General features: G+C 46.6%; 2 protein-coding genes across 2 annotated transcripts in view; one reads left to right on the top strand and one right to left on the bottom strand.

Moving 5' to 3' along the window:
• The window catches only part of LOC311619811 (histone-lysine N-methyltransferase SETMAR-like), a 136,466-nt gene extending 133,781 nt beyond the window's left edge, over positions 1-2,685 (bottom strand). The window contains exon 1 of the mRNA XM_084878371.1: positions 2,679-2,685. The gene's annotated coding sequence lies outside the window, so the exon portion shown is untranslated. The remainder of the gene's footprint in view (positions 1-2,678) is intronic.
• CGNL1 (cingulin like 1) overlaps positions 1-17,857 on the top strand; it is a 526,252-nt gene that overhangs the window by 353,755 nt on the left and 154,640 nt on the right. The gene's annotated exons all lie outside the window — the stretch shown is intronic.

The following is a 17,857-nucleotide window of genomic DNA, read 5'->3' as shown; positions in this document are numbered from 1 at the left end:
TCTGCTGTTCAGTGTAATTAGCATATTAGTTCTTTATTATATAGGATTTTAAAATTTTTTTTAAAAACTTTTTTGAATTGATTTCAGAGTGGAAGGGAGAGGGAGAGAGGGAAATATCAATGATGAGAGAGAGTTATTATAGGTTGCCTCCTGCATATCCCACACTGGGGAATCAAGCCTGCAATCCTGGTATGTGCACTGACCGGGAATTGAACCATGATCACCTGATTCATAGGTCAACACTCAACCACTGAGCCACGCCAGCTGGCCACCAGAGCACTTTACAAAGCAAAGAGCTAAGGAGTGTAAGGAGGAAGGTAAGAAACCTTCTTGGCTGAGAGCTCACTGCAGTTTAGGGAAGGGAGAGGTGATCCCTGCATCAGAGGTTGGGGAAAATCCTGATCAAAGGCTCGAACTGAACTGGAGAGACAGATCAATCCTGCAGGGCCTCTTTGAATGCACTTTTTAATTAAAAACGAAAAAGCCTCCAGGGAACTGGGCTTCCTCCTGGCTCAGACATGACCACCTTAGAAATAACTGCTGCCCCAAGGCGTTTGTAGGCTGTTTTCACACAGAAAACACATTTCCCACGGAAGCAATGTGATACGCAGTGTTGGGATCTTAACGTCTCCCTTAAGTGTTCATTTAGCCAGTGTAAACACGGAGCATTTGCACCTGGCGTAGTTAAGGCAGTTTTAAAGGTTTAGCAAGTCAGATAACACTTGTGCTACTTGTCTGCCTGGCGGCCCTCAGGAAGTATTAGTCGGATTCAGAGGGAGGGAGTCCTTCACTCGGAGGCCAGGGGAGCTGTGAGCATTGAACTGGGCTTGGAGCGGTAGATACATTTCCAGGCAGGAGCAGCCCCTCCGTCCTCCTTCCTCATCTTTGTTAAGAAAAAAGCTGAAGCCGAAACCGGTTTGGCTCAGTGGATAGAGCGTTGGTCTGCAGACTGAAAGGTCCCAGGTTTGATTCTAGTCAAGGGCATGCATGTACATTGGTTGCTGGCACATCCCCAATAGGGGGTGTGCAGGAGGCAGCAGGTCGATGTTTCTCTCTCATCAATGTTTCTAGCTCTCTATACCTCTCCCTTCCTCTCTGTAAAAAATCAATAAAATATATGAAAAAAAAAAAAAGAAGAAGAAGAAGAAGGAAGAAAGAAAGAAAGAAAAAGAAAGAAAGAAAGAAAGAAAGAAAGAAAGAAAGAAAGAAAGAAAGAAAGAAAGAGAAAAATGCTGAAGTGCGCCTTGGGGCAGTTCCTGAATTAGCCAGTGCATTATGAAGGCATGTGAGGTGCATGGCCAAGTTCATCCAAGACAGACAGAATGTGCTCAGGGTGTGCTGGATTGCTAGCCATGCCGCCAGGTCTTCAGAATCCCCTGCCCCGCACTCCAGATCCCGGCTCCCTGACCTGGTTTCTCACTTCCACGCCTGTCAACACTGCAGGGTCAGACAGGCTCTCGTATTTGTTTTTATTTTTGATGTTCCAAACAGCTTTCCTCAAGTGACCCTTCCCATGAGGCCCTTAGCTCCTTCCTGAGACCAGCATCCAGAATGCAAATACCAGATCCATTAGGCAGGTTGCTCCTCATTTCAGGAAACATTGAATTAATTATTTCCACTCAGGAAAGTATTCTGTTGGAGCCCATTCCTCCTTCTAGTCCCCAAATGAACTCCAGGAAGAAGCAAATGAAAAGCAGTGTTGGTGCATGGAGGAGGAAGTGTTCCCTAAAATGAAACATTAGTAATTTAAATAATGGAGGGGATGGATTCCCTCGCCTCATTTCTCATCTGCTTCTCAGCCATCCACTATCCCGTTGGGATCAGTTGCCTTTTGCCATAATAACGCTGTGTAACAAAACTCTCCCCATTTTAGTAGCTTAAAACAATAGCACTTGTTATTGCTTGGATGGGAGGTTCTGGTGGTTTGGGCAGGCTTGGCCTAACTCAGCTTGGCCTAACTTGGCTGGTAGATACCACACAGTGTCAGGTGTGGCTTTCCTACGCAGACTAGCCCGTTCTTGTTCTCTCTCCCTCCAGCAGGCTAGTCCGGGCTCATTTTCATGGCCGAGGCAGGGGTCCTAATAAGGGAAGAGCAGAAACAGTCATGCCCCACTCCCCACCCCCAGTCTTAAAAGCACATCACCACTCCTGCTACATGCTTTGGCCAAAGCAAGTCAAGAGGGCAGCTCTCGTTCAAAAGGTGGGAACACGCACTCCACCTCTGAGTGGGAGGAGTTGTGAAGTCACATAGCTAAGGTGCGGATTCAAGGAGGCCATTAATTGTGGCCACGGACGCCAGCAAGCGATCAGAACTGCCCACATGGTTTCCTTTTATTGTAGACCTAGTCCAATTCCATACACTAACTGAACTCATTCAGAGTCTACCTTCAAATTTCTAAGCCCTAGGGAACTGGGGAAGCAGTTCCTGACGTGACAAACATTCCCAGGAAATACAGGAAACACAGGGCGAGGACAGCCCCCTCGCCTTCCTGGTGCTCCCACAGCAGGAGAACAGGGCTGTGAACGGCGAGAGGCGGAGGCCACTCAGCTCCTGGGGGGCTGCTGGGGAAGTGAGATTGATGTTGAAAGGTGAGCTAGAGTTCTCCAGAAAGAAAAGAAGGGTAGCTTATTCCAGAGACCTTGAGGACGACGAACAAATGATTGTGTTTTCGGGAAACAGCTGCTTGCGGGGAAGGGCTGGCCCCAGGAGGCAAAGGACTTTGCCAGCCCTTCAGGTGAGTGTGGATTTTATTGTGAAAAACCCAGAAGCTGCCCTGGCTGGTGTGGCTCAGTTGGCCGAGCATTGTCCCATGCACCCAGAGGTCACTGGTTCGTTGCTTGGTCAGGGTGCGTGTTCAGGTTTTGGGCTCGATCGCCAGTAGCGGGTGTGCAGGAGGCAACTGATCGATGTTGATGTTTCTCATCGATGTTTCTATCTCTCTATTCCCCTCTCTCTAAGATCAGTTCAGAAGAAGAAGAACAACAACAATAACAACCACCACCACCACCACCACCACAACACAGAAACTGCTACAGGGCTAGGCTGGACCGATGCTCCACTTGCCTTTGGGAAGACCTCTGGGGCAGCAGGGACGCTGAAGACAGAGCCAACTTGGGAGACTACAGCACTGCTGTTCCCAATCTGTCCTTTGGGGTGAAGTTTCTATGCCCATCCACTTGCTGCTGAAATAGGGGGCTGGAGCGTCTGAACCTGCTGGGCGCTTGTTCAGAATTCTGCACACCCGTGTGTGGTGGGGGCAGGGCTGGGGAGCTTTGCCCTTCTCTGCTCTTGGCCGACTTCATAAACAGGTTAGCTTTTACTCTTCTGGCTCATTCCAGATCCCATGCCTCTGGCCCTGGCAGAGAACGTGGCCTCCCTGATCCTGCATAACATTTCCACTTTCTGGGAAACACAGCCTGTGGGTGATGAGGTGAGGGAGGGAGGCACCCACAAGTCCTTTCTGTCTCCACCTGGCATTTAGTGCACAGAGGCTCCGTCCTGGGATAACCACCAGGCGTCCGTTTCTTCTTCTGATATCTACCTAGTCCGTTTCTTCTTCTGATATCTCCTGAGCTCTCAGAGCAGAGCCTCATGGGCAGCATGGCAGGCTGAATAATAGTCCCTAAAGATGTCCAGCCCTGATCCTTGGAACTTATGAATGTGCTGTTACAGGGCAAAGGCAGAATTCAGACTGTTGACTTTAAAATGGGGACATTCTCCTGGATTATCCACATGGGTCCGGTGTCATCACTAGGGTCCTTCAAAGGGGCAGAGGGAGGCAGGAGAGGGGTGAGAGGGAGGTGGAGCTAGAGAAACCTGTCCCACATTGCTGGCTTTCATGATGGAGAAGGAAGGCCAGAGCCAGCCAGGAACCAGCAACGTGAGAGGCCTCCAGATGCTGAAAAGGGCAAGGCAATGGCTTCTCCCCAGGAGCTTCCAGAAGCAAACGCAGCCCTGCCAGCGCCTTGATGTTAGACTCACCTCGGACTTCCGAACCACAGAACTGTAAGACAGTACATTTGTGTCATTTTAAGCCACCACGTGTGTGGTGCTTGGTTACCGCAGCCACAGAAAACCAGCACAGAGCAGAAGAGTTGACAGTGACTTCCTTGAGGACAGGGGCTCTGCTACCTCCCCATCACCCGGCACAGGCTGTCGGTCACACACCCAGATGGAGGGGCGACTGGTGTCTCCGGGCCTCATTTGCTGTGTGACCCTGGGTGAGTCCTCTCATCTTCCAGCCACTCAGCTGCCATGTCTCTTGAGTGAGGAAGTCAGGCCTGGTGACCTCCAAGGTTTTGGTGGCTTTTGGGTTGACTCACAGGTGCATCCCTTCACTTCCTTTCCTCTTAGCAGAGCCTCCACTGGATGACTCCGCCCCTTCACCTGGTCTCACCCACAAAACCTAACACCATCTCAAAGGCCAAGGCCTTTAATTAGTCAGCACCCGAGGCCTTTCTCAGCTCTGTTCTCACTGCCCTCTCTGGAGTCCCCTGGGCTTCCTTGTTCCTCATGAGTCCCCTGTCCGAAGGTTCAATGTGGAGGTCATCACAGACATGGCTGCCCAGACCCTTCTCAGCCTCCAGCCCTGGGAAACCACCCTGCCCATCCTCAGCTATGGGGAATGTGGCAGGGACCCTGCGTCACAGTCTTGCTTAGGGCCAGAGCTTAGGACATCCGCTGGCCTATAAGACTGTTCTCATTATAGCTTTGAGTTTGAATCCTGCTTTTCCTCATAATAGTGAGCTCTGTGCACATCCTTCTTATTCAGTGACCGGGAACAATCACTGAATCAATGGAAAGAAACAATGAAGCCTGTGTTCTTATCTACTGTAAGAGCTATGTCAGAAGCATAGGAGCATGCTCATGGTGACATCTGCTTTCCTAAGCCTCTTACCTCTGTTTTCAGAGAGCAATGATGTGTCTAAGTTCAGCTTCCACTTAGAGGAAAGTTTTTTTTCTTACTAAAGAACAGAACCAAATTCCACCATGCTGCCTCCAGTGAAGGGAAGGTTTGCCATTCTCACATGGTTACGTTTCCTTTAGGTTACAGATGTTCTGTCTTAGAGCTGGAATTCTCTACCCTGTCTACCCATCAGGCTCACTCAGGGAGTGTTTAAAGGTCCAAGTCCAGCTGCACCCCAGAGCCACTGAGTCACTGAGTTCAAATCACTTGGTTTAGAAGGTGACTCCACTTTTCCTGTTGATTCTGAGGGGTAGCCAGGGTTGAGAACCTCCACCTTAGACAACAGCAATCACTCCTGTGCTTCCCCCCGCTATTGACAAACCAAGATGACTTAGTAGTGGCTATGAAGAGTGACAACACCCATGCCCCTTGATTGTTGTAGTAGGTGATGTTTGTCCTTACTAACCCTGAATCCCCTCTTAGTGTGAAAGGACCCTTTCAGAGAGTCCTGGGATGTCAGCCATGGGCCTCTGGCCAGCTCAGCATCCAGAATCCTCCAGGAGTGTGTGGATGAGACTCTGATGGACTCCTAAGAGCCCCAAGGGACAAACTCAGCCCCGCACTGCTCTCTCAGGCGCTGGTCCAAAAAAGCTGCTCTCTGCGAACAATTGCCTCTCTGACCCATCTCCCTGCTTCCTCCCTGACCCCCTCATGCTTCACCAACAGCTTTTCAGCCCAGGTGCATCGGTGAGGTGTCAGCCTCACCTGCCTCTTTCCTGGGTCCCCACCCGCCCTGTGGACCAAACCTTTGGAGCACACCTTTGGCCCAGCCCCTGACACCGCTCTTAAACTCACTGGCTGCTCCTCTCCCCCTCGGCAAGGGAGTCTGGCACCTGCAGGAGTAATGCTGGGAGGCAGCTGGTGGGGACAGGACCAGGGCTTATAGAGGCCCCATGGTTCCAGGTACCTATGTCTCATCTGGACCAGCATCGGTCACACGGGGCAGGCTCTTGGGAGCAAGGGCCTCTGGGTCACGCCTGGAACATGGGGACATGCTGGGATCAGTTCAGCCAACAGATACAACTCATCTAAGGTGACTTATTAATGGCTATGAGGTCTCTATCAGAGACTTTGGCCGCAGCCAGTGAAGGGCAGCCTCAGCAGTGTGTCCTCCTCTGAAAGTCAGTCTGAGCCAGTTCCCTCCTGCGCTCCTTACTCCTTCTGGACGCACAGAGCCATGTCTCCTTCCTGAGCAATTGCTGTGGCTGATTGTTCACAACCTGAAGAAAGAACTGTCCCATTTCAAAGAAAAGAGAAGCATCCCTCCTCCAAAAGAGCCGCTAACAGCCAGCTGCTAACTAGGTGTTACTTGAAATTCACAGACATGGGTTCCCATGGCAACCCCAGGAAATTATCCCAGAGAACCCCTGATACAAATTGCTTTGGCAAGGGATTTCGAAAGAATAAAATATTATTATTTACTTATTTTTGACATTTTAAACATTTGATTTCAGAGAAAGAGAGAGAGAGAGAGAGATCAATGTGAGAGTGAAACATTGATCGGTCGCCTCTCACAGCACCCCAACCGGGGATTGAACCTGCAGCCTAGATATGTGCTATGACAGGGGACCGAACCCACCACCTTCTGGTGTTCAGGATGACTCTATAACTGACTGAGTGAGCCACACTGGCCAGGGCTGGAATTAAGTATCTTAAAAACATGTTTAAATAAAATTTTTAGGCGGACATCAAGGAGTTCCTCACCTGCAGTAATGTGATGAGAGAGCCACTGGCCGGTTCAGTCCATGACCACAAGGACTCTGATGTGACTGCCAATGGCTGGCAGTGGGAGGACAGTGGTATAAGGCAGTGAGAGGGCATCCCAAGGAGAGATCCTAGGCTTAGAGTCATAAAAATCCTTGGGCAGATGTCCATGCTCAATGCTGTTGGGAGATGCCGCCAGGACCCACAGAAGCCATAGATGGATGATATCAATGTTGGCATGTGCCTTCCACCAGTCCAAGTTACACAGTGAACCCACGTCTGCACTTGGCCCCTCTGTCCTGCTGCCTCAGTGCCTCCTGGTGAGAGAAGCCCTCCATCTCTCCTCTTTCCTGGGCCCTGCAGGGGATGAGCAAGAGTCTCCCCAAGACCCCTTCTTTAAGGACATGCCGCCTGGCCCACTGGAGTGGATTTTCTAGGTATTCACTGCTCTTTGGAAAATTGAGCTGGGATTTCAGGACTGAGAAAGGGAAAATGCAAAATAAGCCAGGACCAGTTATGGTGCCAGAAAGAAAGGAAGTGCTCAAAAAATGTTGGGGACATGTCCCAAGATCACAGGAGCCAACTTGAAAGAGCTCACAGCAGCCAAAAGGGGAGAATTTGAGCAACAAACTAAATAACAAGAGTGACTTATGATCCAGTGGAGTAAAATGAATATTTCACTATGAAAGGAGCCAGATCCCCAGAGCTACATATTGCATGAATGCACTTGGTGGTATAGGACATGCTGGAGAAGGCAAAACTACAGGGATGGAAAGCAGATCAGTGGCTGTCAGAAGCAGGGGGTGCCGGGGAGGGGCTGATCACAAAGGGACAGCAGAGGGAATTGTGGGGGCCATGTGACTGTTCTGGTTCATGGCTGTGGTGGTAGATACATTTGTCAAACCCTTAGAATTACGGACTCTGAAGAGTGAATTGTACCATATAAAAATTTAAAAATTTAAGCAGGATGTGTATTCCCCAAATAGAATACAAGCTTTTGCAAATGAACCTAGTACAGATGAATAACATCACACTGAAGGGGGCGGGGAAGAAAAGAATGAACCTAAGTATCTCTGGAATATTGGGATTTTTCATTTGGCACTGTAAGGCTAAAGGCAAAAGGAATGCACACCCATCTGTACTCCTGGTAAATTTGCTGCTCACAGGGGCATTGGTTAGCAGTTCTGAAACAACTTTATGTGTAACCAACAAGTAAATATATTCATTCCTGGCCTTGGGCAGGGAAAATACAAGAAGAGCCTAGACTAGAGCATCCAGAAAGTAAGGAATTGCTCAAAACAGGTGGGAATAGCCCTAGCCAGTTTGACTCAGTGGATAGAGTGTCAGCCTGCTGACCAAAGGTTCGATTCTGGCCAATGGCACCTAGCACCAGGCCCTGGTTGAGGTCAGAGCTCATGCAGGAGGCAACCAATCCATGTGTTTCTCTCACATCGATGCTTCTCTCTGTCTTTCTCTTTCTCTTCTACTCTCCCTAAAAATTAATGGAAAAATATCCTTTTTTGTTTTTGTTACTCCTGGGGTGAGTATTTACAACAACAACAACAACAAACCAAAATCAAAAACAAATGAACAAACAAAAACAACAGGTGAGAACATGTTACAAGGGCATGGGCAACCAACCTGAAAGTGCTCCCAATGACCAAAACTGGAACAATTTGTGTAACAACATAAATAATAATTGGCTCAGTGGATAGAGCATCGGCCTGCAGACTGAAGGGTCCCTGGTTTGATTCCAGTCAAGGGCACATGCTTGGGTTCTGGGCTCGATCCCCAGTAAGAGTCATGTAGGAGGCAGCCAATCAATGATTCTCTCTCATCATTGATGTTTCCATCTCTCTCCCTCTCACTTCCTCTCTGAAATCAATAAAAATATATTAAAAATAAATAAATAATAATAGCATTGGATTATAATTCATAGAATAAAATAAGTATATATAAGTTCATACTCATATAAACAAACAAATGGATCAATAACTTCTGTACAGAAAATTTAAATTACTTACTATAATATATAAGGGACTTGCATAAAATTGATTAATTAATTAATGAGGGGAACAAAAAATCACAACTAGACAAACATCACAGTAAATGTTATTTGCTGACACCATCTATTAATGGATGTTAAAATGAATGGGCACCGAAACCGGTTTGGCCCAGTGGATAGAGCGTCGGCCTGTGGACTGAAGGGTCCCGGGTTCGATTCCGGTCAAGGGCATGTACCTTGGTTGCGGGCACATCCCCAGTAGGAGGCATGCAAGAGGTAGCTGATCAATGACTCTCCCATCGACGTTTCTAACTCTCTATCTCTCTCCCTTCCTCTCTGTAAAAAAAATCAATAAAATATATTAAATAAATAAATAAATAAAATGAGTGGGCAACACTTGAGGTAAAATAGGATATTATTCTTCTTGTATTTAAATATTTTTATTTATTGCTTGATGAGAAAGAGAGAAAGAGAGAGAGAAATTTATTTGTTGCTCCACTTATATATGCATTTATTGTATGTACTCTGACTGGGGATTGGACTTGCACCCTTGGCATATCAGGATGATGCTCTAACCAACTGAGCAGCCAAGCCAGGGTGAAACAGGATATTTCCTATAGCTTCAGAGTAGCTACTCCAAGATATTTATTAACTACAGAATGAAAAATAGTAACTTTATAGTGGAGATATCCAGCAGACACCATTTAACCACGTGATCAAGTTTAACATCATAAGACATTACAGCATAATATCCCCCTGAACTGATGCACTGAGGGCTCATTTCCTTTGTGCTATTCTTGGCAAAAATGCATCACTCAAAATGAGAATATTCTACATCACATGTGTCAAACACAAGGCCCGCGGGCCAAATCCAGCCCGCCAGGCCTTGCAATGTGGCCCGCACCGCGCTGTCATCACTGCACTCCACTGTCAGTTTATGACATTGTCAGTTTATGACTGTTCAGTAAACCATTCGGCCCACGATTTAGGCTGGATTTTAGATTTTGGCCCCTTCTCTGATTGAGTTCGACACCCCTATTCTACATAATAACTGACCAGTACTCTTCCAAAGTGTCAAAATCATGGCCGAGTAGCTCAACTAGTAAGAGTGTCATCCCCGTATGCCTAAATTGTGGGTTTGATCTCCAGTCAGGGCATATACAAGAAGCAACCAATGAATATATGAGAGAGAGCACACACAACTTATTTATTCATTCTTCCATTAGTGGACAATTATGTTGTTTTCTTACCTTGGCTATTATAAATTACTAGAGGCCTTTCAGTGCATGAAAATTCGTACACTGGAGGGGGGTCCCTCAGCCCAGCCTGCCCCCTCTCACAGTCTAGGAGCCCTCAGGGACGGGAGGCAATCCTGTGATCAGGGGAAGGCGATGCCCTATCACACCTCTGCTGCTGTGACTGCCAGCAGCACAAGCCTCAGCCAGCTCTGGTTACCTGAGCCTCAGGAAGCCCTGGGCGGCTGGGCAGCTGCCATCCAAGAATTACCTGTGCCTCAGGCTGGCCTGGGGAGCTGGGGGGCTAAGGGGACTGGGGGACTCCAAAGGCAGGCATTTGGAGCAATTAGGTCCACCTGGGGATGGGTCTTTCCTTGCCCCATGCCTGCTGCCCTGGTGGGGCTGAGGGGACTGGGTGCCACCATCTTGTGGCTGTGGGTACCGCCATCTTTGATGGTATGACAGTCAATTAGCATATTACCTCCTTATTGGCTGTGGACATTGCCAACTTTGTGATGGTGTGAGGGTCAGTTAGCATATTATCTCTTCATTAGATAGGATTCTGCAATGAATGTGGGAATACATCTATCTCTTTGAATTCTGATTTCATTTCCTTTAAATATATATTTATTTATATTTATATATTTATTATATATATAGTTCTATTTTTAATTTTTTTGAGGAATCTCCATACTGTTTTTCAGAATAACAGTGGCTACACCAACAGTGCATAGGTCTTTTCTCCACATCCTCACCAACAATTGTTAATTTCTTGTCTTTTCAATGATAACCATTCTAAAAGGTATGAGGTGATAATTAACTCATTGTGGCTTTGATTTTCATTTCCCTGATGACTACCAATGTTAAGCACCTTTTCATGTACCTATTGACCATCTGTATGTCTTCTTTGGAAAAATGTCCATTCAGGTCCTCTGTCCATTTTAATTGGATTGTTATTGCCATTTTGTTCCTTTTTTCTTTTTCTTTTTTCTTTTTTGCTAGTGAGTTGTATGAGTTCCTCATATATTTCAGATATTAACCCCTTATCAGATATATGGGTCTGCAAATTTTTCATCCTATTCTGTAGGCTGTCTTTTCATTTTGTTGATAGTTCCTTTTGCTGTGCAGAAGCCTTTTAGTTTGATGTAGTCCTACTATGGATTTTTGCTTTTATTGCTTGCGATGTTGGTGTCTTATCCAAAAAATAATTGCTAAGACCAATGCCAAGGAGCGTTATCCATATGTTTTCTTCTAGGCACTTCATGACTTCAGATTTTACATTCAAGTCTTTAATCCATTTCAAATTTTTGTGAGTGATGTAAGGGTGTATTTTTATTCTTCTGCATGTGGTTATTTAATTTTCCCAAAACTGTTTTTGAAGTAACTGTCCTTTCCCAGGGAGTATTCTTCAATTCCTCATCAAATATTAGTTATGAATTAAGATATCAAATATTGTCCTGTTCCTGTTTCATAGCTTATTCTTTGTGTTAGGATTACCACCCCTTATTTTCAACCAAGGGTTTTAAGAATACATAGTATATGTATTTTAATTCTTTCATAATGTTATCTACATTCCCACCAGCATGGGTTAGTTCATTTGTTCCCTCTCTCTCATACCATGGGACTGACTCATGTGGTGTCCTTTTGTCTGAGAGCTCTGTTTGCAGGGGAGTTTTCCTCTTCACTGGTGGGTGGCTTCCTGGTTGCACATTCTTTAAGTCTGATCTTTGGTTCATGGCCCAACGGTCCTGTCTGGTCAGAGACTACGTTCTGGCTATTGGGTGGAAGTGAATTTCCAGTCATGCAAATGCCCCTGTGTCATTCTCTTGGGGTTAGAACCAGGAGTATTTCTGGTTCTAACTCTAAGCAAGTTATATTAGTCCCTATGCTTGCACAGAGAGCATGGCTCCAGGGCTCCCCATGTCAGCTGGCACCGCCCTGAGGGAGGAACACAGGCTCTTCCTCTCAAGCAGCACAGAAGTCTCCCCCCAGCTCACAGCTGACCCCAGCTCTCCGTGAGTTCTCAGGGACAGCATCAGTAACAGGTTTCCATTCTATTTGGGTGCTTCTATTTTCATTTATTTCTGTGTTTGTATCGGAAGGGAGTGGTTTCAGTCTGAGCTCACTCAGCCGTCTTCACTTAGCAGGTCTGAGTTACTTTTATAATGAGAAACAAATCTGCTTTCTAAAATAAACATTATGTTTGAAAGAGTGGGCTCCACAGGCATGTGCTATATCACAGTGGGTAAACACACAGGCTCTGGAGTCGGACAGATCTGGGTTTGAATCCTGGCCCTGCCACTTGCTGGTTGTGCAACCTCAGGAAAATTATATAATCTCCATATTCCACTTTCCGCCTCCCACAGCGGGCATGTCGCCTGGGCCAGCATCGTGAGCAAATGAGAGAATAATGTGTAGCAAGCCCCAGCACAGTGTCTGGCACATAGAAGCTCCTCCTTCCTCCACTTCCCAGGTCTAAATGGATTAAAAGTTATCAGAACCGGGCAGAAGAGGTCACTCGAAAATTTTACTACTGGTGGAGTTGTTGGAGAAAAATGGAAATATTAGGTAATGGATGCCTTTCCAGAAAGTGAAGCCTCACATCATCATTAATTCCACTTTCAACAAATCCTATCTAATAAAAGAATAACATGCAAATTAAGCACCACTCTGCTACACCCACCAGCCATGCCCTCCAGCCAATCAGAGCGAGTATGCAAATTAACCCCAACCAAGATAGCTATGGCCACAGAGAGCAGGAGGAAGGCTTGGGTTTCCCTGGCAAAGGAGGAAGCCAAGCTTTCCACACACACTGGCAGGCCCAGGCCTCCACTCAAGGGTACAAAGTTTCAATTATAGAAGGTAAATAAATTCCAACAGAAATAGCAGCAGCCACGAGAGCTGGAAGAGTTGGAGGCTAAGGTTGCCCCGGGTAATGGAGGAAGCCAAGGTTTCTGCATACCCTGGCTGGCCCAGGCCTCCGCTTAAGGCTATAAAGTTTCAATTATAGAAGATCCATAAATTCCTGATAACAGGGCCTCTGCTTGGGTTGCCTGGGGGGTGTAGCTGGCCTGCAAACCATCACAGGCCTCTCGCCCAGGCCACACATCCCCAGGGAACCCCCACCCTGATCCGGGACACCCTTCAGGGCAAACCAGCTGGCCCCCACCCATACACCAGGCCTCTATCCTATCTAATAAAAGAGTAATATGCATATTGACCATCACTCCAACACAAAGATGGCTGCCCCCATGTGGTCAAAGATTCTGACCCCATGTAGACACAAGATGGCCACCACAAGATGGCCTGCAGGGGAGCAGTTAGGAGTGACCAGGGAAGTTGGGGGCAAACAGGCTGGCAGGGGAACAGTGAGACATCAGTCAGGCTGGCATGAGAGTTGTTAGGGGGTGATCAAGCTGGCAGGCAGAAGTGGTTAGAGGCAATCAGGAAGGCAGGCAGGCAAGCAGTTGGAAGCCAGCAGTCCTGGATTGTGAGAGGGATGTCCAGGTGGATTGGGCCTAAATGGGCAGTCGGACATCCCTCAAGGGGTCCCAGATTGAAGAGGGTGTAGGCTGCACTGAGGGGCAGCGCCCCTCCCCCCATGCACAAATTTCGTGCACCGGGCCTCTAGTTGTGTTATAATATCCAGGTATATAGACAATCCACACTTATCAGCCATAGGTTCTGTGGCTTTAATGGAAACAACATATAATGTAACCAAATTTACCATAGGCTAGTTTATATAAACAAGAGTTAAATTCCTACAGCACCTCATCAGTGTTATAACAAAACAACGTTATTTGAGCACCTGTTGTAATTTGTTACCACATGCATTGTTGCTGCTTCCCCGATAATTCATTGAATAAGAAGAAATGTCAAAATATGTTGGTAGCTTTTGGAAAGTTTTGTAAGATGAGTTTGCTGTTTGCTGGTGTGGATTTTTTTCTCCTGGCTGTGGGCGCTGTGAATGGTAGAGACCAGGTAAGACCGGAGGAGAGCCTGTCTAGGGGGACTTACATAAGATGTTAAGTGTTATGATGTTAATTTCTCCCCCCTCCCCTCCACAAGGCTGGACCACAGGCCAGAAACAAACATTTATTGCAAAACACGGACCTTCGAGTCACCAGGCCAGCAGATCCGGTCTCTTCCCTGACACTGGGAGTTGGAATCTGGCCCCTACTGGGTCCTCTTGCCCCTCCCCCCATTTCTACCTGGGACTTTGAGTAGGGACGGTGGGTCAGTGTGTGTTGAGGGGGCAGGAAAGGCTTCCATCACAGTTATATCACCTGGTCCGAGGGTCCCCATGTGTCCTAGTTTACTTGGTTCCAGCTCTGTGTGTGTCACTGCACAATGGGGGTATATCCGTATTTGGGAGAATTTGGGGATCAGGGTGCTTGGAAAGGGTTCCTGAAGGCTGAAGGTGCGAAGGCCAGGGCGTGACTGTCTCAGCAGGAAGGTATCTGGGAGTCAGGACGAGGCCACGTGTGCGCTGGCTGTGTGGTCCAGTGGCTGGGAGCGCGTGGCTGGTGAGTCACGTGCCTGCGTAAGGTGTGGACCCGAGGGCTGAGGACAGTCTCTCTGTGAGGTGACATGATCCAGGAAGGTGCATGCTCCCTGCCCCAGGCTCCCAGAGATGGGGGTACTGCTAAGTGTGCTGAGTGAAGAGGACCTGTGGGCTGACAATACGGTGGCAGTTTTGGTGGCAGCTGAACTCCCACACATGGGTCGTGAATAAAGGGGACTTATGTTGTATGCACGTTGGTGGGTTATCTGGGCATGTGGCTATGACTGAGTTTCTGTCTATAGGAAGCTTGTGTGGCTGAGTCGCCTTGTGGTTGTGTATGGGTGTGTGGTTCTGTGAGTGTGGTCCTGTGGACGAGTATCTGTGTGACTGACTCTCAAAAACAATTACAGGTGTGTGAATGTGGTTTCCTGTGGTGTAGACATGGCTCTGGACACAGCCATGTCCAGGCCCAAGGTCGAGGCTGCTACCTCCCAACACCCTCTCCTTCACTTGCTCCACATGGTGGCGTGGGTGGAGGTCAGCGGGGCCGAACTTGCAGCTGGAAGGTTGGGGGGATGTTGAAAAGGCCACTGGCAGCTGGATGGAGACTCACGGCACCCCCTGGGCACGGCTCTTCAGGGAGAAGTTGTGAATTTATTTTCTTAACACAGGTAATTAACTTGTAATATTTTATAAAATAAGACCAGGCTCAAGTTTTGTTCATTCCTTGGTGCCTATATTAGCCACAGATTTTAAACATGTATCAATGCTCATAGTTTAGATTTCCATCAGCAAGAACACAACCAGAAAACTCTTTTTAAATAAATAGAAATCATCTCCTCTTTTCTTTTTTGCCATCACACCACACACACACACACACACACACACACACACACACACACACATACACACACACGAGCAAAACCACAAACACATGTTTTTTGTGGTCTCCCCCCCCCACCCCCCCCGCCCCAGTGATCTGCACCAGGATCTCTTTATTCTGTTTAATTGTGGTAAAAGCTACAAACATACAATTTACCACTGTTCACTATTTTCTTTTTTACAATTATAATAAGTTATTCTTTCTCATTATGCAATATTGAACTTCTATGAAGCTATATGTACACTAATGGAATTCTACTGGAAATGAATTGGGGAAATTTCAAGAAACTATCATAATTTTACTTCTATCAATATTTAAATTAAGTCACATAATGTTTTAGAATACATGTAGTTATTAAAAAGGTTCTATCATATGTAAACTAATATTAAGTGACAATTGTTCACTGTTTTTAACTGTGCAGTTCAGAGGCATTAAGTACGTTCACATTGTTATTCAACCATCACCAACATCCATCTCCAGAAAAGTTTAACTGAACCACAGCTTTGGGAGCTGTCAGTTTTATTAAGGACCACTCATTCAAATGGTAACAGTTGAAGAAGGAAATGTAGCCACTGCTGTGTTTCAGAAGTAATCGAGTGTCCCCTTCTGAAAAACCTCTTCCTATTTTGTCATTCCTTGCAGATCCCTAGTAATGGTGCTTTATGAAAACAAAATTTAAAACAGAAAACAAATACTTTGTCCCCTGCTGCTATAGAAGAACCAAAGTTTATAACAAGGTAACTACGTAATAGCCCTCCAAGCTCATTAAAACTACATACTTCCTGCTGTGTTCTATCTTTTGGACAGATATGTAATGAAGATGGATGGTGTGTGCTCCTAAGAGCTCCCTTACCAGAGAATATTCTGGCCAAATTCTGTTTGTTACATTTTAATGTTATTTTATATGTTCCTTATAGTTATTTTATATGTTCTTAAGAAGTATGATGCTAAGGAACAATATAAAACATAACACCAAATGTAGGTCACCTTCCTTCCCCAAATGCTTTTAACAATTGTTAGATCTTTAAGGAAGTTATAATTATTCTGAGATGTCTGAATTTTATTGCTGACTGCTTGGATTTCTTCCTGGTGTTAAGTGTGAGTATTAAGGCCCTGAAACATAGATCAAACTACATTGGTAGGAGTTCTTGTTCCGTCTTGTATACTTTCTAAAAATTTGGTAATGCTACACAAGTATGCCTGGCCATGAGATGGAGGTGCCCAGAGCTCCATTCTCCTTCTTGGGGCTTAAGAATATTGTTAGGTGGGAATGCATTGCCCAAGATCCGGAGAAAGGGCGTTTGCAAAATCTCTGGCAGGAATGGGCATCCCCCTCCCGGGTGGTCGCCAGGCAAAAGGCTGACTTCAGAGGGAGGGAAGAGGGAGACCCCTGGCATGTTTGGGGCAGGCTGGCATGGAGCTGCCTAGCTCCATGGTGCTCCCTGAAGTCCTCACACCTTTTTTTCCCCCCAGTTCTTAGTTTATTAATCCACTCATGAAAAACTTGCATACTCACCACAGATAAAATCATTGAAGATCTTCACTTCTTTTTGCAACACCAACATTGGCCTTTGCATTCATTCCGTCTGCCTTTCCTCATCCTGCTCTTGCATTCCCTTTTGTGGTTTCTTGAGGCCTTCTCAGACAGGCCACGTCCTACAGGTCTGCGTTTAAATTCGTTTTTCCTTGTGTAAGTCAAGGAATCAGAAACGGTGCCGAAGCCAGTGGTCTTGCCACCACCACATGGGTTCTGAATCCAAACACAAAGATGGCATCCGCTGTGATCTCATGCTTTTTGACTAGTTTCCCCTGAGTTTCTGTCCTGGGTACTGTTGCCATCCCAAGGTGAAGGACGTCAATGGCCATATGCTTCCGCTGGAGTAGTCTGTGGTCATGAGCTTCCTGGTCCAGGGAGGTGCAGTGGCGCTCCTGATGGTGGCCATGCTTCAAGCAGCCAGGGAGGAAAAGATTCTTTTCTAGTTCCCCAGAACAAACCCCACACTTTGCCCCACATTTCCCAAACGTTTGGGTCTAGGCTTAGAGACGTCCAAGTCCAAGGCCTTTGACACAACCTGTTGGAGATTCCTTTCCTTTCTGCTTTCCACCCTGTCCCCTTGCTTCAGGGTTACAAGCAAACAGCAGGGTTTGAAAAGGAGCCGTAGAGCCACCGAGAGCAGGAAGGGGGGACTTTTGGTTAATACTGGGAAACATTATCCCTATGGGGATGGGAAGAGTGGGTTTTCCCCAATAGGATACCGTCACCCTGGGAAAGCTGATCTGTACAACTGTGGTCCCCTTCCAGGCTCAGGATAGTCTCCTTTAAAAAAAAAAAATGCAGTAAGAGGATTTGCTATAGAAAAACTTAAGATCTTATGAGAAATATATTATTAGAGCGGATCACAATCTTGCTGCGTGTTAGAATCACCTGAGACTGTGGTCGGCAAACTGCGGCTCTCGAGCCACATCCATCTCTTTGGCCCCTTGAGTATGGCTCTTTCACAAAATACCATGGCCTGGGGGAATCTATTTTGAAGAAATGGCATTAGAAGAAGTTTAAGT

The sequence above is a fragment of the Pipistrellus hanaki genome (genome assembly GCF_964339955.1).
Source record: "Pipistrellus hanaki genome assembly, chromosome: 1".
NCBI lineage: Eukaryota > Metazoa > Chordata > Mammalia > Chiroptera > Vespertilionidae > Pipistrellus > Pipistrellus hanaki.
This window is presented reverse-complemented; position numbering and strand designations above follow the sequence as displayed.